A 21,678-nucleotide genomic window follows, 5' to 3' on the forward strand; every position below is an offset into this window, starting at 1 on the left:
ATACTGAATTCATTCAAAACGTTTAGTTCTACACTGTTCTTGTTCTTTTTATAACTAATTTTAATCTAAGACTCCGGAGTACATTCTTATGTAGTGTTGTCTAACATGGCTGCATTCCAGGCCTCCATTTCTCAACAAATAGGAAACAATGTAAAGAGACAAGGTAATAGTGTCCCTCCAAGGAGTACTTCAGGAAATGAAATCTTAAAACCACATGTTGCACTTGGAACACAGCTAGTGTATAGTCTAGGGGCTGATATCTGGTTAGGCTATTTAGAAAAAAGTTATTTATGAGCTTCAATGCATGAATTAATAAGAATTGAATGTCTGCTATATAGGGAGCATTTTAATAAATCAGTGGTTCTTAGGTTGAGATGTGTATCAGAATCACCAGTGGGGCTTTTTAGAAATAAAGATGTCCAGCTCCCACCCCAGACTTACTGAGGAGCTCTTTAGGGGGTCAGGTCAAGGCCTTTGTGTTTTTGAGAAGCTCCATAGGTGGCTTTGATATAGTCCCTTAGTTAAGAAACACTAATAGATACTGTGAGACAAATACCAAAAAAATGAGGCCATTGATAAGCTGAAAACAAAATTACATGTAATTGCAAACTTCCCAATACATTACAAAAGAAGGGACTTGAGATTGGTGGTAGATAGGAGTTAGCAGAGAGAAAGTGGGGAGGGTTGTGTTGATAAGTAGTTAATCATGAACAAAGGTACTTGTGAATAGGTGACTTCCAGATTACAGCAAGTAGATTGTCTTGCTTAGCTCAGGAGGCAAGTTGGAGAGAAACTGGAGATGAAATTGGTGCATGCCATATGGGCACTTTAACAGAAGTCCAATAAGACGAACAAAGAGAATGGAAGGGATAGGATGAGGACAGTGTGTGAGGGAGACTGTATAGATTGTGTTCTGGGGAGGCCCGAGGACCTACCCATTGCTTGGAATCCTGGGCGTCAGTTGTGGCCCTGTCTATATGCTGCTGAATATTGTGATGAATTGTGTACATGTATCAAGTTCCCAACTAGACTGTGTCTGGAGAACAGGCCTCATATGATAGGTATGTGCTTCCCTGTTCCTACCCTCAACATTGGCACATGGGATGGCTTGATATCTTTGAAGGAAAGAAGGAACTATGGGAAGGAAGATAAATTAGGAGACTTTTAAAATTGGTTGGTCATGAGGAAAATGAGGGCCTGGACTTTGGGTGTGGCAGGGAAAATGGAGCAGGAATTAAAACCATATTAGAGGGCTTCCCTGGTGGCGCAGTGGTTGAGAGTCCGCCTGCCAGTGCAGGGGACACGGGTTCGAGCCCTGGTCTGGGGAGGTCCCACATGCCGCGGAGCAACTGGGCCCGTGGGCCACAGCTACTGAGCCTGCGCGTCTGGAGCCTGTGCTCCGCAACAAGAGAGGCCACCACAGTGAGAGGCCCGCTCACCGCGATGAAGAGTGGCCCCCGCTTGCCGCAACTGGAGAAAGCCCTCGCACAGAAACGAAGACCCAACACAGCCAAAAATAAAATAAATAAATAAAATAAAAAATTCAAAAAAAAAAATTAGAAATACAGTAGAAGAATTAGTAGAGCTTGATAATAGAACTCTCAGGAAAAAAACACACGGTGCTACTATAAATTAATGAATCTGATTTTTGAACAAATATTCTGGAATTTATACAATTCAGGTTTCTTTCAGTTACCTTGGGAGGCTATATCCTTATTCCAGTGCTTCTCTTTGGGAATTTCTTACTGATTATTTACATACATATGTCAAGTTAATTTGTTTTATTTTGGTCAAGAAAATTTTGTCTGAAGTGGGCATTTCTTAACCCTACTACTTTATGTACCATTCTTGAGTCTAAAGTGACTTTTGGATATTTCCAAAATTAAAATTTACCAGGTGATGATGAAATTCTGAATTGTTAAGCTATAGTCATCCACTTATCAGGTAGGTATTTATTGAGACACCCCCCTTCTAACATCAAAGCGATAAGTATGATATTGGGCAGAATAAGTATAATACTGGATTGAAGGTCCTAAGTGGCCCAGAGGAAGTGAAGTATCATAGAAGTTCAGAGGAAAGTAAGGTTACTCTTCTTGAGAGCATGGGGAAGGCTTCATGGAGGAGGTAACCTCTGAGCTGGCCTTAAAGAAGGTGGGATTGGAACTTTTAAAGACATGGTAAGAAAGGCATTACAAGTGGAAAGAATACCTAAACAAAGGCATAGAATTATGGAGAATCTGAGGACCAAGTTTTGACTTAGGAAATTATTAAGCAAGACTCATTTGGATTTGTAATTTTTCATGTGTATTTGTTAAACAAAAGTAGTCTGGTCACTTTATATATATATCATCACAATTGAGTCATCACTTTTACTCTACCCTTAGGGAGAGGGTAGGATGGGATTATTTACATGTCCTTTTTTCAACTGAATAAGACGATTTTTTAAAAAACAGCTTTGTTGATATATAATTCACATACCATACAATTCACTCATTTAAACACTCAATTCAGTGTTTTTTTTTTTAGTGTATTTACAGAATTGCACAACATCACTACAGTCTAATTTTAGGACAGTTCCCTCAAAAAGGAACTTCATACCCATTACAATCACTGATTCTCTCCCATCCCCCAGCACCCCAGCCCTAGGCAACCACCAGTCTGCTTTCTGTCTTTGTGGATTTGCCCTTTCTGGACATTTCATATAAATGGAATCAGAAAACATGTGGCCTTTTGTGTAGGACTTTTCACTTAGCATAATGTTTTCAAGGTTCATCTGTGGTGTAGTATGTGTCAGAAATTCATTCCTTTTTGTTGATGAATAATATTCCATTGTATAAAATAAGGCCATTTTAAACACAGAGAATGATTCTAATGCAGTCACAAAACAAGGTGGGGGCCTAGGAGAAAGATGGATAGGAAAGGAAAAATAGAGGAGGGGTACAGGTTCCAAGGATGGGATTCAGTCAGCAGTGTGAAAAATTCAGAAGTCTTAGACTGTCTGTCTTGTAGCATGGTATATAAATTTTTCTTTTTTCCCATTGAAGTGGCCCATAGAAATCTGACAGTCTTTGTGACCATATAGTCGTGCCAGTTTTATTAATGGGGGTTCATACACTTTGCTTCTCCATTGCATCTGAGGGCATGTGTTGTAACTACTCCTGGGGCTCATGAAATATTTATTTCGGACGTTTTTGTGGCCTTTACTTTTATGAGCCTCACCCATATATCATACCCTGTTGGGACCAGCTCTGGGACAAATAGCAGCATTGTCTTTAAACTGATAGATGGGAAAGACTGTTCTGCTCTTAAAAAGAAATCAATTTTGTCGTTTATAAATTATCTATATTAACATCTGAAATTATTCCTACTTTAATTTCTTTTGGTTGATGTTGGACTTATTTCAGTTAAAATAAATAACAGTGTTTGGGTGACAGGCCTGTGAGTGATTTTCTTCTTCTTCATATTCTGTATTTTCCAATTTTTAAAATGAACATATAAATTCCTATATTAAGGAAAAAATTAATAAGGTAAATAATAAGAATGTATAATTCTTTATGGTTTATAAAATGCTTTCATATGTATAATCTCATAGCAGTCCTTTAAGGTAGGTATTGCTATGGTCTGAATTTTACAGATGAAGATACTGTAGATCAGGGAAGTTAAGTAACCTGCCCACAGTGGCACAGCTAGTTAGTGGTGGAGCTTGGACTTGAACTCTGTTTCTCTTACTCTGGACCCTCTGCTCTTTTCACTCCACCATTCTGTGTCCACTTAGAACAAAGTTGTTAAATATCACTAGAAGTTTTCTAGCTTGAATCAGAAGCAACGAGAATGTTGTTAGTCAAAGAGTTTCCATTTGTCCTGGGCTTGGCAAGATTATCTGTTTAAAGGCTGGCTTTGGCATGGCCTGTGTGAAGGGCCTATATTAAAAAAAATGATGTGAAGGTAGTGTTCTGTTTCACAGTGACATTCAATTTTGCAGCATTAAAAAAAAAAAGAATAGATACAGATAACACAAAAGTATTTGTCTGCCAAACACGTAAAGGCTTTTCTAGTATTTATGGCTGCTTAGCTTGAAGTCTATGAGAACTAAATAGTATTAAAGTAAGTTTGTAGGATTTCTGTATTTAAATAGTATTTATAGTAGGTTTGTGGATTCTTTGGGGAATCGTGAAGTTTCATTTGAAACGCTTTGTCTCTAGATCAAAAGAGATATACAAGTAGGACTTAGCATTTACTCATGATCAAGAGAATGGAAGGGCTTCCCTGGTGGCGCAGTGGTTGAGAATCTGCCTGCCAATGCAGGGGACACGGGTTCGAGCCCTGGTCTGGGAAGATCCCACGTACCGCGGAGCAACTAAGCCCGTGAGCCACAACTACTGATGCCTGCGCATCTGGATATTGTGCTCCGCAACGGGAGGCCGCAACAGTGAGAGGCCCGCGCACCGCGATGAAGAGTGGCCCCCACTTGCCACAACTTGAGAAAGCCCACGCACAGAAACGAAGACCCAACACAGCCAAAAATAAATAATAAATAAAGAGAATGGGAGAGTTTTGGAGATTGTATGTTTCTACAACTATGTTTATAATTTTAATGGAGCCCCAATTTAAATATTTGTTTATATATATTGACACGGTGGAAAGTTGGGCTTTTCTAAAGCTATTTTATAAATAGCACTGGTATAACAATGGACAAAATAAAAGTTATTTTATATTTTATGGACAAAATAAAAGTTAGAGTAAAAGTTTTGTGGTATCAACCACAGTATCATAAGTTGACTCCTTCTGCTATAGTCAGGAGTAAGGGCAGCATTAAGGCAACTGTTTTTATGGAGATGGGACTTATTTGGATTTTAATATTTCTGGTATATTGGTTAAAAAAGGAGTCTGGTTATTTTATATACTTAGTTACCGGTCACTTTATATATATATATATATACACACATATATGTGTGTGTTTGTGTATATGTATATATAAAATATGTTTTATATGTATCACAACTGAGAGGGTCATTATTTTAAAAGCTTTCTGACAACTTCCTGGTCTTTTACTGGCACACCTAGAAAGAGGGTAGGATGGGAATATCTTAATTATCCACAGTCTAAAGTCCAGCATAGCATGTATTTTTTTCGCTTGTGACAGTCATTATACTTGGTCAGTGTTTGTCTTCATTGGGTTGTAAGTTTCTCAGTGGTAGGGGCCGTGTCTGTTGTGTTTGCCCCTTTCAATGTCAGGCTGGTCATAGGTGTGCAATATAACTTTTTTTTTTAAACGAACTAACTATATATATATATGTGTGTGTGTGTGTATATATATATATATATGGCATTCATTTTTAAAAAAATAAATTTATTTATTTTTGGCTGCGTTGGGTCTTCGTTGCTGCGGGCCGGCTTTCTCTAGTTGCGTGAGCAGGGGCTACTCCTTGTAGAGGTGCGCAGGCTTCTCATTGCAGTGGCTTCTGTTGTTGCAGAGCACGGGCTCTAGGTGCGCGGGCTTCAGTAGTTGTGGCATGTGGGCTCAGTAGTTGTGGCTTGCAGGCTCTAAAGTGCAGGCTCAGTAGTTGTGGCGCACGGGCTTAGTTGCTCCACAGTATGTGGGATCTTCCCAGACCAGGGCTCAAACCCGTGTCCCCTGCATTGGCAGGCGGATTCTTAACCACTGCGCCACCAGGGAAGCCCATCATTCATTTTTTTATGCACAAAATATTGTAATAGGAATTTTTGTGCAGTTACAATTTTCCATCCCCAGCTTTCAGACATCTGGTATAGCTGAATTTGAACAGTCTCTTCAAATTTATAATGGGCCTTGTCTGAAACAAGTAGAATATATACTAAGAGGGAGGAATGAATGGCTAACTGCCCATTGTTTGAGATAACAAAAGTGTTCAGGCTATTTTGGGTTGTGGTTCTCTGTTTCAGAGTCATTTCAACTATGCAGGCCACTTATTAAATTCATAATGTGAGAATATGTTGCCTCCTATCTGAAAGTGGCATTGGGATTTTGCATTCTTTTTGTCTTTTTAAAACATAACAATTTAGACCAGGTGTTGATATATTATTTGGAACTCTGCTGGTTACAGTGTAGTATCATACTGAGTCATGAATTCCTCATTAAGAGATCTTTATTTCCTTGAACCATATGGCAGGAGACAAAAGATATCAGAAAGTTGATCTGCTGCTTTTTTGTTTTTTGGCTGATCCAGGCCCAACCTTTTCGTTGAACCTTATGTCATGGTCATGACAGTGGGGTATACTTTTTACATAATAAACCAGCATTAGAGCAGTATCAGAAGAAGTAGCAGTCCTTAAAGAGTGAATATCAGAGATTAGCTGGTATCCCAGCAAGGTTTCTCTCTAGGATAATGCTCTGTGCTCAGGACTGTTGCTGAAAAAGGGCCATTCTATTAGTTGATGTTGCTTTCAGGCCAGTCTGCTCTTAAACCTTCCCATATAGACAGGACTGAAAGAAGAAAACAAATTTCAGCTTTGGCTTTTTTAAGCTCCAACAGCCTTCAGTGCTATGTAGTATAAATACTTCAGAGTGAAATTTAAGGAGTAAAGTTCAAATCTGTAATAAGACTCTGAAACACCCAGAGACAAAAGTTGGTATATGGGAGGAAGGACCTCCCATTGCAGGCTTTCATCTGTCTTTCTGTTCCTTGCACATTGGACCTGTAGAATTCTTACAATATGCATTGGGGTAGATTGGGCCACATAGACAGTTTAGTTTGGATAACATAAGTTTTGAGTTATCTAGGCGCCTGCTTCTCTGTTTTTTTCTGTCATTTTCGTATTTGTTCAGTTTCCATTGGGAATGATTATGAGAGGAAGGCTATCTTACCTGTTTCTTCTTAACAATCTGCAAAAAGGTTTGTTAGGGAAGGAAGTTGAAATATATAAGTAGGGGATTTTTGTTCATTTGTATTTTTATCATCGTTAATGTTTTATCTTTAACACTAAAAATAACACTAGTGAACAGTATACTATTAATAATCATTTTTGTCATGCTGAGCTTCCTATAGTCTTTCAAAAAGAACAAAATTGCTCTTGTTACAAAAATATTACATTTTTATTGTTGAAATTTATACAAATCTATCTTTAGTCACAGTCGTCTCACAGTGTTCCTCAGCCTTTTACAGTCTATTTGAACTTGATTTGTCTTTTTGTCTTTTCTCTCTACTCCAAACCAATTTGTTTCCCTAGATATAAATACAAACTTAACTATATATAGATGCACCAGCTCTTATCCCTTTTCACCATTAACACCCTTCCCCCTGCAAACCGTTTAATTCACTTTCCTGCTCAAGAATTTGCAAAGAAAAGTGAGGAAACCCAGTCAGTTACAACAACCCATGACTTTCTCTGTCATGTGCTGTTTAGGGAGCCATGCTGTACTTGGCTAACTGCTCTTTCAGTAAGCGTGGAATGAAATAAGTTCAAAATAATGGGCTAGATCCCGAAAGAACTTCTAATCTCAACATCCTTATTAAAGATATGGGGTCTTTACATTGATTAAATCTATTTAAGTATGTGCATTATGTGCAGACAAAGGGATAGAGTATGATAGAGTAATGGATAAAAGGGGACTTGTATAATTAGACATAGGCAGTTGGGGATTCCTCGCCTTCCTTCCAGTCTCTTGGTAAGGCTTTGTAGGTCTTGTGTCCTTGTATGCTGGGTCATCAGTCTTTGGATGATTGAGTTGATTGTGTGTTTGTTTGTTTTTTTTTCCCCTCCTTCCTTACTCCCCTAGGGTGTCTCCCTTTAAGACTGTTGGTTTCTGGAGGACAAGGACTGGGTTATATTCTTCTTGATATCCCTGGTGCCGTGCTTATCCCAGTCTCTTGATCGTGGTATTCCTTTGATAAGTGTGTTGTGCCTTGATACTCTGTATACCTGCTAGTCATTCTAGGCTCATTCATGATGAAGATAGCTCACTATCTCTTGCCTCCATTGGATGGCTTGATGACTCTTCTTCTGCGCTCAAATGTTGCTATATGCAGATGCCTGCATAATCGCAAAAAGAAACAAAGGTTCATAAATATTATATTGTGTTGGTTACATATTGGAACTTTAGATTCCAAAAAATTCCGTCACTTCTATGAGAAGGCAGCTCACTGGATGGGTATGAGTGTGCAATGTGTGTATGCATAGAGGATGAGAGGTAGTGAATCTTAGAACTAAAAATGTTTTACAAATATTGTGAAGTTGCAGAAAATAGAGTCTTTGGCCCTTAGAGAATTTCCCACTGATAAGATTTCCAGTTGGATGACTTTTAAGGGGAAAGTGGCTGAATTTCATTGCAGTTGGCAACAATCCAAGCCAAAGTCATTCCTTCTTTTTGAAATAAGCTTAACTTTTTCCCACAAGTAGGCTTTCTGTGAAGAAAGAAAAATGGTATACTTGTTCTTAGAGTTGAAAGTTGAGGGACCAGCTATCAACTTATCTAGCTTCCCTATATTTCCAGCCTTCTCTCTGTCCCCACCCCATCCCTGGAGAACTGGCGCATCTTTTATCTGTAAGGTGGACAACATGTTTTTATTCATGTAATTCAAGTAGATAAGGGTATATAAATGTGCTAGTAAATCTCTAGTAACACTTAAATTTCTTATTCTGTGGCTTTTCCCCCCAAACCACCAAAATTAGTTATGACTCTAGCTGTGCACATTGCCTGGTGTTCTGAATAATAGTAGGGTATATAAGACATGGTCTGTGGCCTCAGGTTGTTAAAATACAGATGAAATTTATGATCTTATAAAAGATTTAGCTTATCTACATCTTCTCCATCCATGAAATTGTTGCAGAATTTGAATTATTTACTTTAAAGGGTTGTACGCTAGTACTGTAACTACAGTTTTGATTCCTTGGAGCCATGGAGAAAATGTGAGTGGGCCAGCAGCAGAATAAGCAGGTGGTGGGCCCCCTAGTTAGGAAAAGACCTCTGAGCATTGGCTTCAGCTGCCCTCTTCTTGATTATTTTTTTCCTTACTGTGCTTTTCACAGTTGTAAGTAATTATTTGTGTGATTATTACTTCTTGAACATCTTTCCCCCACTAGAGCCGCAGGGGCAAATATTGGCTCTGCCGTGTTTGCCCCTGATTTTCAGCACCCATCAAAGTGCTTGGCACATAGTAGAGTCTTGAGGAATAATTGTTGAACAAACAAGTGGGAAGACCGTTTGCTGCTTCCGTACCCCAAACTGTTTTATGCTTCTTTAGACAAATGTGTATCATGCTGTGGGTGAATCTTGGTGAAATTTAACTGCGATTAGGAAAGCAGCAGTAAATCATTGCTTAGCACAGGGTATTGCATGCAGTAGGATCATCCAATTCATGTTTCCTGAATGAATTAATTCCAGGCATAGAGTCCTGGAGTGCAGATGGGGATAATCCTGCCCAACATAGGATTATGCAGGATATGTAAATTCAAAGAAATATAGAACATGGGTTTGGGATTCTCTATTAGTTTTGATGCTTTGCAAATGAACAGAATAGCCAACTTTGGCAAAGTGTATCTGGTATGAGTTGGCAAATACCAAAGTCAGACTTTAGATATAGATATAAGATAAATCACCTATAGTGTAATGGTTAAGTGTAAAGGCTGTAGAGCTGAACTCCTGACATTTAAATCCTACCACTGACTGACACCTGCAAAGTATGTAACATTGGAGAAAGTAATTTCTGTTTCTCATAGTCCTCTTCTGTAAAACAAAGCTGATCATTGTATCTGACTTGGAGTGTATTATTGTGAAGATTAATGAGTTTGTAAAAATGTTTAGAACTATGCCTGACACATAGTTAAAGATTTCAGTGAGTGTTAGATATATTAATACATTTTTCCATGATTTTTAAGTCATATTTTAAATGTTAGTCTAATGAAAAGGCAGTGTTGATTTTTTTTTTTTAATGTCTAAGTATAACTTCTAACTTTTACTCAACAAGGCAAAGTGCCAGTGAAAGCTTTCAGTAGAATTCCATATGTTGTGGAATATACAGTTTTATCAACTGTGGGGAAAATATCATTCACAGTTTAGGTGCCTGAGCCTTTGATTGCCAGTTTCCCATGAAAAATTCAGACATCTGAATTTATGATTGATATCTCCTTTGTTTGGAGCAATAGTGAGGGTAAAATTGTATCTCTCCCCTCTTCCACCCCAGTTTAGAAGCAAAAATTGGGACTTAGGATTTGGGATTTATCCCAAACATTCATTGTCCTATTTTCTTTTTTTTTTAAATTAATTTATTTATTTATGGCTGTGTTGGGTCTTCGTTTCTGTGCGAGGGCTTTCTCTAGTTGCGGCGAGCGGGGGCTACTCTTCATCGCGGTGCGTGGGCCTCTCACTATCACGGTCTCTCTTGTTGCGGAGCACAGGCTCCAGACGCACAGGCTCAGCAATTGTGGCTCACGGGCCCAGTTGCTCCGCGGCATGTGGGATCTTCCCAGACCAGGGCTCGAACCCGTGTCCCCTGCATTGGCAGGCAGATTCTCAACCACTGCGCCACCAGGGAAGCCCTGTCCTATTTTCTAAAAAAGAAAAAACTGAAGGGGTAGTCACTAAAGTAAATGGAATCGGCCCTTCCAGGTAGAGTTAAAAAGTACAATGCATTTGTGAAATAGAATTCATCTTGTTCTGGAACAGCCAAATTAATTTAACAAATATTTAATGACTACATATTAAGCTGGATACTGGAAGAGGTTAGTATCTCTAGCCTGAAAGGAGGGATAGAATCTCTTTCAGATGTCCTATTGATATAGGAGTAATAGAGTTGAATGTAAAGGTCAGGGGACCTTAACTACTAGTTTGGAAGGTATACCTGTTTGAATAAGTGAAAAATTTACCTGGTTCAAAATTTAAAAGGTACAGCAAGGTATATAGTGAATAGTCTCCCTCCCACCCTTGAACTCCAGCCACCTGGTTTCCCTCCTCATAGGAAAGTAATGGACAAAGGAAACCAAATGTCTTGGGTGTGTTTCTAGAGATAGTTATGCATATTTAGGCAATATGTATTCCTCTTTTATACAAAAGATGTCCTGTTATACTGTCGTGTTCCTTGATTTTTTTTCCCTTAACCTATTTGGGAGAACATTTCTTATCAGTTTGTATAGAGCTTTCTCTTCTTTTTTATTTTATTTTATTTTATTTTATTATTTTATTTTATATTTATTTATTTTTAATTTTTGGCTGTGCTGCATGGCATGTGGGATCTTAGTTCCCTGACCAGGGATCAAACCTGCGCCCCCTGCAGTGGAAGTGCAGAGTTCTAACCACTGGACCACCAGGGAAGTCCCGTCTTATTTTTTTTTAAATTGAAGTATAGTTGACGTACAATATTATATGTTATAGGTGTACAATAGCGTGATTCACAATTTTTAAAGTTTATAGTCCATTTATAGTTATTATAAAATATTGGTTATATTCCCTGTGCTGTATTACAATATATCCTTGTAGCTTATTATATACAAGCTTTCTCTTCTTTTGATAGTTACATAATATAATCCATTGGTGGTTATAACAATTTATTTAACTAGACCCTTGTGGAAGGATCTTACATTACTTATGATCTTTTACTAATTCAGACAGTGTGGCAATGAATGACATAGATATGTCATTTTATGCACGTGCAAGTACATTTATAGGATAATTTCTAGAAGGGGAACATTCTAAGCACTGGATGTCAGGCAATGGAGGGATTTTAAGCTGAGGTATAACGTGGATAGCTTAGGGTTTTGGTAAGATATCCCTGGTAGTGGCGAGGAGATAGATTGGCAAGTGAGACACAGGAGCTGGAGAGCCATCCATCTAAGATGGTAAAGGTTGCCTCAAGCAGTGGGAAGAATGCAGGTAAAGAGGGCCAAATTCTAGAGACAGCCTCTTTATTACTTAAATTACATTTGGATTCATAGTATTCTCAATGTCAAAAATACATCAGTAAAACAAATTATTTTATTTATCCTCAATTATTTTATTTATACTATGTGGTTATTACTCCCATTTTACAGGTGGGGTAACTAAGGCTCATAGAGCCTTGAGCTAGTAAGTGGCAGGACCAGAGCTTAAGTATTTTAATTATACAAATGAGATCACTTTGAAATGCAGGACAGAAAACCTAGAGTCCTTATCAAATTTAAAAGAAGTCAACAACGATTTTATTGATACAACAAGTTATACCCATACCTTTTTGTTCTCATGTGGATGCAAGAAAAATCTTGGAAAAAGACCAAGAAAAGATCAAATTGAAATTGGGAGCTCAAAGGAAGGTCTGTAAGGGAAGGGCTATACTTACCCTTGAACTCAGGTATGCCAGTGGTTTTTAATCATTCCAATGTATATTCCGAGCTGGCATGGAAAGATATCTATGCTAAGATGTTATGCAAAAAACAGGAGGTGGATATGTTTAGAATGATCCCATTTTGTATTATTTTATATGTGAAAGAGCGTATACTAAAATGAGGTGGGATTGAGTGGTGGGGTTTCAGGTTAAAATTTTTTTTTTTTCTTACCATAATTCATGTTTGTCTCCTAACAATAAACATGTACCACTTTTGAGGTAAAAAATAAGTCCAGTGTTTTCCCACGTCTTTTTATTGTTATTATTTGCACTATTCTCACTGCCTGGAATTATTCTTCCTCTCATGTTAAAATGGGCCCAGTGTTGATGCCACTTTCTCTATGAAGCTCTGTCCAGGCTGCTTAGTTGAAGTTAATGTCTCCTTTTGCTGTGTTTCTGTGAGGTTTGACTATGTTTCCTATCAAATTCTACCATGAGTTAGAGCTACTATGTGCATGTCTGTTTGCACCCCTTCTTCCTCCAGCGCCACTCAGCTTCCAAATTTGAGTTCTAGAAAGCATGTAGTGCTTGCATCGAGTTGGATTACTCACACTTGATAGACACTTGAATGTTGAATTGGTTGTATTTGCAGCAGTGCAGTTTTTTCTTCTGTCAGAGCAAGGAAAGATAGATATAAATTCTGAGTCACAGTCAGCAGGGTGATTTTAAAATTCTCAAGGCAATGATATATCTAGGTGCACTGGATGAATACTCTTTCCTAATTTGTGAAGGCTGCTGAAAATTCTCTGGAGTAAAAGGAGCCATAAATAAATAAACATCATCTCTAAAACTGCCATATCTATTGCATCTCCAAAACCAAAACATGAAGGCTACATTTTACCTGATATATACCTGAGAACTCTTATCTTGGAACTGGAAATTCCAACTTGGGCTGTTTGTTTGAAAGCTTCCACAAAAAGGCAAATTCCTTAATCTGCTGCAGTCATATACTCTACTGAAGGCACTGAGGAATGGCAATGCAAAAATCACCTTTTCCCCCCTTCTTGTCTGGAAATTGACCTCTTTTATTACGTTTGTGAAATAAACCTTTTCCTCATCTTTTTTCAAGTAGTATTTTGTTGATTCTTCCATATCTTTTTTTTTTTCTCCTTTCTCAAAGCTACCAGCCTAGATTAGGCTTAATATTTTCAGTTCTTGATAGTTATCTACTAATCTCTCACTCCCATCCATTATTGCCACGTAAAGCTTCTAATACAACTCTGATCGCAACACTTTCTTCCCAGAAATTGGCACCTCCTCCCATTGTTTTCTAAATTAAATTCCCTTTTCTAGCTCTTTTTAAAAATTGAATATATTTGCTATAACATTGTTAAAATTTAAGGTATACAATGTTTCTTTGATACATTTATTTATTGCAATATGATTGCTGTTGTGATATTTATCACATTATATAATTATAGTACAATATTGTCTATCTTATTCTAGCTCTTGAGGGCTATTACACGCCAGCCCTTTCTGTTCTTATTTCTCTGTGGAGTGGAGAAACCAGCCTACAGCCTGTGGGCCAAATTTTGTACTGCCCAGGAGCTAAGAATAGTGTTTACATTTTCAAGTATTTGAAAAAAGTCAAGAGAAGAATAATGTTTTGCTGCACATGAAATTAAATAAAATTAAATTTTTAATATCCATAAATGAAGCTGTATTGGAACACAGCCATGCCCATTCATTTACATATTTTCTGTGACTGCTTTCACACTACAGTAGTGTTGAGAAGTTGTGGCAGAGGCCATATGACCCACAAAGCCTAAAATATTTACTCTCTGGCCCTTTATGGAAAAAATTGCTAACCCTCAACCTAGAGTCATAGAGTTATAAAGTTGGAAATAAGATCTCAGAGATCTTCTGATCCAACTCTCTAGTTTTAAAAATGAGAAAATGTATTCTCAGATGTAATCAACAATATGTCTAAGGCAGGTACCTTTGGCAGTGGAAAAGCCAAAATCAGAATTCATTGCCGGTCCTACTCTACCATATTGCCCCTCCCGTGAAGCCTGTACTAGCCCAGTAGTACTGCTGGCTGTTTCATGAACAAACTCCAGGTTGTCTCACCTCTGCTTGTATGTACATGCTGCATTTCCTTCCATCTAAGATGCCTTCTTCCCTCCAGAAATTTAATCTATGCCTTAAGGCTCAGCTCAAGTACTGAAAACTGCCCTTATCTCAGCAACTGGTTGAGCTCTCTGTCCACATGCCCCCGGTAGTGCTAAGTTCTGTCTCCCCGTTAGCACTCACCAGAGTCATTTATGTAGTTCTGATGCTATTCCAGGCCATAAACTTCCCAACTGTGCATCTTTATGTCACCTGAGGAAGTATCACCTGCACATTGCCTTACACACAGAATTCTTAGGACATAATTTAAAGAATGAACCAATCTAAAAATGTAAGGATACCAAAGACACCTTCAAGATCTCTGGTTTACTTCTCTTCTATTAAAAAAGAAAGAGAAAGACTATAACACCACTGGGTAATATTTTTTGATGGGATCAGCTATATGAAAGAATTCGTAGGGAGTTTACTTATACCATGTCCACCTAGCAATTGATGAAGTATATACACCCTGGAGAGAGAACTTGGATTTGTCCTAAGGAGGATTACCTAATTGTGTGATGATTATTTAAGCCTTTAGTATATTTGTTGATTACTAGGCTTATAGAAACTTACCTGCTACGGTAGGAATTCACACAAATTCAACAATGAAAACCTTCCACATTCTCTGTCAATCTCCAGGGATTCTCTGCTGTTATACCTTCCATATAAACTCTCAGTTTGGGATGGTTTCCATCTATGAACTAAATATAGACTTGTATTGTTCTGTGATGAACCATTAGGAGTGAACTTGATATTTAGTAAGGACTGAAGATAAAAGGAATGTAATTTAGTGTTTAGGTGCATTGCCAGCATTGTCTTTACTTTCCTTAAAGCAATAACAACAACAAAACAAATAAAAAAATAGATGAATGGATTCTTATTATGCTGTAATTCTCTCAGTTCTATTTCTTCCTTTTGCCCAACTGGGAATAAGTTATCTAAGATGGTAGAGCCAGAACTTACTAAAGGTTTAGTTGTCTGTGGCAACTGTTGAACATCTAGGCTGCATCATTGATAGTTTGTATTAGGAAGCAAGTGAAACAAAAGGAAATCAACTTTAATATTCCTGTAAAAGTCTTTCTGTTGGTTAGACAGAGGCTATGTCTAATTTGTTAATGTTATATGAAGAATGGTGATGAAATGCAATCTGCAAAACGCACGAACATGACTAGTATTGCTGGGGATGGTTGATAGCTTTTTTCTGTCTGTACATCTTAGCCAGTTTGGTCTGGATGTGCTGTAGCTGTTCTCTTATTTCACTTCTCAGCATGTTTAGAATCAAGTCTGTGTTCAGCCCATATGTAGTCACACTAAATTATATTTGTAGTTGTTGAGAAGAAAGAAAAAGTAAAAACATTAAGAAGAAAAGCCTAAAGGTAAAACTTTGGGGATTTTCTAGGTACCATAAAACAGGAGTTTTTCCAATGAGCATTATAATTGGCAGCCTTAACCATTTGACACATTGATATTACAAAACATTGAATTTCCAGTTCTGGCTGCTTGTAAGAAGTGTGTTTGTAGCTTGAGCTAAGAAATAGAGTAATTTTCCTTATGGCCCTAATTTAATGGGTCAGAGTGTCTATTATAGCCTAGAGCCAAATTCAATTACTGTACTGTAAAAGTGACTGTGAATAATCTCCGATTACCAAGCAGGATGGTTCCCAACAGTAGTAACAATACTTACTTTTGCCATTGGGTTACTATTTCAAGTTTTGACCACACCTATTAAAAAAAAAAAAGGTTGCATTGTTAGTCCTGGTTCAATTTTGAAAGCTAGTTGCAGCCAGGTTCACTCAGTTGATCATCTCTAAGCAAATAACAGTTAAGGAGCTTAAGCAGCTGAACCCCTAGTGAGCCTGACCCATGTTGTTGTGGAAACCTTCCAGCTCCTGGGAAGGAAAATCAAACAATTGGACATCAGTAGTTTAAACTGCATCTTGATGGTTTATATTTGCCCGTTGTGAGCTTGAAGTTTTCTTATCCTTCTTGCCATCTGAAAGTTCCAAAGAATTGTAAAATCATGCAGTATTACAGCAGAAAACTTTAGGCATCATTAAATTTGTTTTCCTCATTTTTGAAAAACAGTATAGTGGCTTAGGATTAGAGCACGGATATGCTGAAGTCAACACCACTATCTATCTGAGTGATTTTAGGCAAATCAATTAACCTCTCCGTGCCTCTGTTCTTCATCTGTAAAATGAGATAGCAGTAGTACCTCCCTCATAGAGTTGTTAAAGGGATTTAATGAGGTAATAAGGGGGCTCCTGACTTATAGCATGTGCTCAATTAAAAAAATTTTTTTTTTCTTTTAAAGGATAAAATGGAAGTCACAAATGAGTACAGCAATGGCAGAGGGAAAGAAAACACGACTAATGTTTATTTAGCACTGTTATCTTTCAGGCCGTGGAAGAGTATGTATTAGGTGATTTACATGTGTATTACTATATCCTTTAGCCATGAGAGACATTTTACTTTTTCCGTTTTACTGATAAGGAGACTGAGGCTTAAAGAGATTGTTGCTTGCCCCAGGACACAGAACTAGTAATAACAGAGCAAGGTAAGATTCATTCCAAAGCCCCAGTTCTTTTCCCACCACTCTATGTTACCTTCCAGGATGGGCCCTCCGTCTCAGTTTTCCAAACATAAAAATGGGCGATGTTTCAAAATTCATTTACAAATTGATTTGGAGTTATTTTTCCATAGGGACAATGTTACAAACGATATGTTATATACCCAGGCTTATCTGCAAAAGCTGCAATGTAATTGAAATTCTTCCACATTTGTGAACTAAATCTGTTAAGAAAAAAATGCATTTGCTAAAAAAAAGTGCATCTAGCTGTTAAAGTAGGAAAACAAGAAAAATAAGAGTATTTTAAGTTCTGTGGAATGTTTGAGAAAAGCAGATTTGGTTAGAGGGCAGTGAGGAAGATACCGACTGTTTTGATGCTGATGGGGCCTCTGGGATACTTAAGGGACTAAACATTTATATAGCACAGAGACATCCTGCATTTGATAACACCTTAATAGTGTACAAACACATTCGTATGCATTATTTCCTTATAATCATGTATGAGACAGGACAGATGGTAGAGTTGACCTAATTTCTCTTAGCAATATTTAGCTTTCTTTTTTTTTTTTAACGTTTTTAATCCATGATTTTTGTTTAATGGCCTGTGGGAGCCCAGCTAGTCACCTTAATAGAGCCATAGAGGATTAGTTTATAGGTATGTTGAAGAAATAATGAAAATAAGAGAATGGACGATCTTTCTGAGTTAGTTGTGGGAGAAAGTGGGTGATGGGGAGAAGTTTCCTGTGCTGATGATTTGCTTGCTTGTTAAATTGGTGGCCACCCAGAGCACAGGTGTCTGTGGTTGTGTCTACAGAAGAATCCTGAGTTGAGGGAGAGAATAAAATATTTGCAAGTTGGAAGCCTGCCCACAGTATCTTCATAAATAGGGATCTGGTGAGCAGGGCTTCTCTGCTAACATTTATCTAGCCTTAATTGATACACTCAATCTCATGTTGTGTTAGAATAAGCAGCTGCTGCCAAGGCAGCTTAACACTAGTTGTAAGGAAAGTATGTTGCATCAAATGAGCTTGCTTGACATTAGAACTTGCCACCCATGTAGTTCACCTGCTCTTTAACCCATTTGATTGTGTTCTTATTGATGCACATTTAAGTTTTTGGCAGTTGGTCAAAATTTGAACCTTTTAGGCACTGGTGGTGTCTCACTTTATAGATTGTTGTGTACCAAGAATATTGTTAGTACATTTTAGAAATTTAACATATATTTTTCTGATTATGAAGGCATTGCATACTCATTTTTTAAAAAATCTGAAAAGTTGGAGAAGGATTAAGAAGAAAATAAAAATCATCTGAAGGTCTACTCTCCATGTTGTAATTCCTTCCAGTCTTTTTTTTTTTTTTGATGTGGCTATATATTGGGGAGAGAGTGGGATGTTTCATTATTAGTGAAATAGCTGAGGCATAAGTAAAATTTTACATGACACTCATGATATTGCGGAGCTTGCCTCCTGTACTGTGCTAATTAAGAATGGAATCTTTTTGCTAAATCAGGTGGCACAAACTCAAATACCTGCAGGGTCAAATAGGTAATGAGTGAATCAGGTGGGTTATAGGGCACCAGGGAGTGGTAGGGACTGTGGTAAATTGAAAAATGCAGGCCCTGATTGAAGAAAGCTGCTATCTTCAGCTTATTGTTGCCATATGGAAACAGGGCCTAGTATTACCAGATCTTCCTGATAGTCAATAAAATCTGGAAATCTCTATTTCTTTCAATGTGAAATTTCCCATTTAAAAAGAATACTGTGCAGGTCAAACAAAATAGGTCTGTGGGTTGCACTTGCCCCATACACTCTCATTTTGTCATTCCTGACATAAATACTTCTCAGTCTTTCTCATAGCTCTCACAAGAGGAGCACTTTTAGAAAATATTTAGAGAGGAGCTGGATAAGGATTTTCTAAGAGTGGCTTCAGGAACTTTTCACTGTGTAGACACTGAGAGGGTTGCCTAGTACCGGAGTGAAAAACTCGGATACTCACAGGGTCCAGGCAGTGACATAAACAAGTGAAATGGTCTGGATGTTAAGATTTTAGGGAGTGATGCAGAAAGTATATTCCCCATATGGAACATTTGGGTTCCTGCACATTGTTTCCTTACTGGAATGCAGATCTCATATGGCCAAATCTTTTGATATTTCAAGAGATGTCAGAAATTTGAATTGTTGTGAAGTTTTTTGTTTTTGTTTTTAAAAAGGACCAAACAAAAATCACCCTTGGCCCAAATTCTGCACAGAGGCCACTAGTTTGCAACTCCTGGCCTAGATCACCATTTCCCTAAGTATATCCTACAAATTCTAATTCCGCCATAGGTTAGTAGGCATTAGAAAAGAAATAATTCTTGGTCAAATGAATTCGGAAAATAATGGATTAAACAAAATTAAACCGATTTCTTGTCTGAAGGTTATCTTAGATCCTTAAATATACTAATATGCCTTGTAAATTCCTAAGAAGAACATATAGCCCATAGACTCTACAGTTATAGTTATCTCCCTATTTCCACTTATTTCCCCCACTACCCCCCTTGCCTCTTGAGGAAGAGGTGGCTTTCTTTCTGGTAAAGGCTGGTCTGTCTACCTACTCTTCAGATTCTATCCCTGCCTCTTCAGAGACATTGCTTCATAATCAGGGTCTGGTTTCCTGCCTCCTTTCTTTCACCCTATCAACATGCTTAATTTTCTCCTATTTAAACAAAATAATAACCCTTCCCTTACACCATACACAAAAATTAACACCAAATAGATCATGGACCTAAATGTAAGAGCTAAAATTATAGAATTTTTAAAAAACAAAGGAATAAATCTTCGTGACCTTGGTTAGGCAAAACCTAAGATACTGTATCAAAAGCACAAGCAACAAAAGAAAAAAATAGATAAATTGAACTTCATCAAAATTAAAAACTTCTGTGTTGCAAAAGGCACTATCAAGAAAACAAAAAGACAACTCACAGACTGGGAGAAAACATTTGCAAAAGACACATCACCCAATTAAAATATGAGTAAATGGTTTATTTATTTATTTATTTATTTATTTATTGGCTGCACCGCTTGGCTTGTGGGATCTTAGTTCCCCTCCCTTGGCAGTGAAAGCGCAGAGTCCTAACCACTGGCCCGCCAGGGAATTCCCCTGAGTTAAGGGTTTAAATAGACATTTTTCCAAAGAAGATATACATATAGTCAATAAGCACATATAAAGATATTCAACGTGATTAGCCATTAGGAACATGCAAATCAAAACCACAGCGAGACACCACTGCACTAGAATTGTTATAGTAATAAGAAAGGCAGATAATAACAAGTATTGCCAAGGATGTGGAGAAATTTGAACCTTCATACATTGCCTGTGGGAATGTTAAATGGTTCAGTCTCTTTGGAAAACAGTCTAGCTGTTTGTCAAGTGGTTAAACATAGAGTTACCATATGATCCAGCAATTCTACATCTAGGTATATGCTCAAGAGAAATGAAAACATATGTCTACACAAAAACATTTACACTAATGTTCATAGTAGCATTATTCAAAATAGCTAAAAAGTGGAAATAATCCAGATGTCCATCAGCTGATGAATGATAAACAAAATGTGGTATAACCATGCAATGGCATATTATTTGGCAATAAAAGGCAATGAAGTACTGATGCATGCTACAACATGAAAGAAACCATTCATTAAAGACCACATATTGTATGATTTCATTTACATCAAATATCTAGAATAGACAAATCTATAGAGACAAAGTAGATTAGTGGTTGCCTAAGGCTGGATGGAGGTGGGGAAAGGCTGGGGATAAATGAAGGGGATGGCTGCTAATGAATTTCTTTTTGGGGTGATGAAAGTGTTCAAAAATTGATTCTGGTGATGGTTGTATAACTGTGAATATACTAGAAACCATTAACCTCTCTCTAGCAGTCGACACTGTTTTTCAGTTTCTTGAAACTCTCTATTCCTTTGGCTTTCATGACACACAGTTCTACCATTCCCCCTACCCCGCTCTCAGACATTCCCTTCTCAGCTCTTTTCATCATCAGGTTCTTCCACCAGCCACAATCTATTTCTTCAGCCCAGGCAAGTAAACGGAGGAACCGTCTCTATGGTTCCTCCTCTAACATTTCCTTATCTCCATCTGAACATCCCATACTTTCTGATTAGTTTCTTTCTCAGAGCTGGCTTTCTTCCTCCATTGCATGTATTACCAAGTCACTTGAGTCAGGAGTCTGGGTGTCTCCATTACCCTCTATGTGGACTGAGTGTCATGTAGATGGATTTCTTACATCTACCCTCATATCCATCCATACTGCTGCTGCTTTAGTTCATCTTTCACTAAGACTCTAAGCTACATGAAGTCAGGGGCCATGTGTATTTTTTTCACCACTGTCTTAATATTTGGCACTGGTATGTTATATAAATATTTGATTGAATAAATGAACTAACAAGTGAACTTGTATTCCTAGTTTTCTTCCCTCTGCTCCATTCTTGCTGCTGAGTTTTTCTTGTTGAAATGTAAACCTAAGAATGTCTTTTGCTTAGAACCATGAAATAATTTCCCACTGCTTAGAGAGTAAAGTCTAAGCACATTGCACACAGGGCCCTCCCTGATGTGGCATCTTTCTGCTTCTTCAACTTCCTATTCTCTATACCGCTTCTCCACCCAATACCCTGT

General features: G+C 37.7%; 1 protein-coding gene across 2 annotated transcripts in view; it reads left to right on the top strand.

The window, feature by feature from the left end:
- Positions 1 to 21,678, top strand: part of VCL (vinculin) — a 97,773-nt gene that overhangs the window by 1,788 nt on the left and 74,307 nt on the right. The gene's annotated exons all lie outside the window — the stretch shown is intronic.

The sequence above is a fragment of the Balaenoptera borealis genome, assembly GCF_965194805.1.
Source record: "Balaenoptera borealis genome assembly, chromosome: 10".
In the NCBI taxonomy this organism is placed as follows: Eukaryota; Metazoa; Chordata; class Mammalia; order Artiodactyla; family Balaenopteridae; genus Balaenoptera; species Balaenoptera borealis.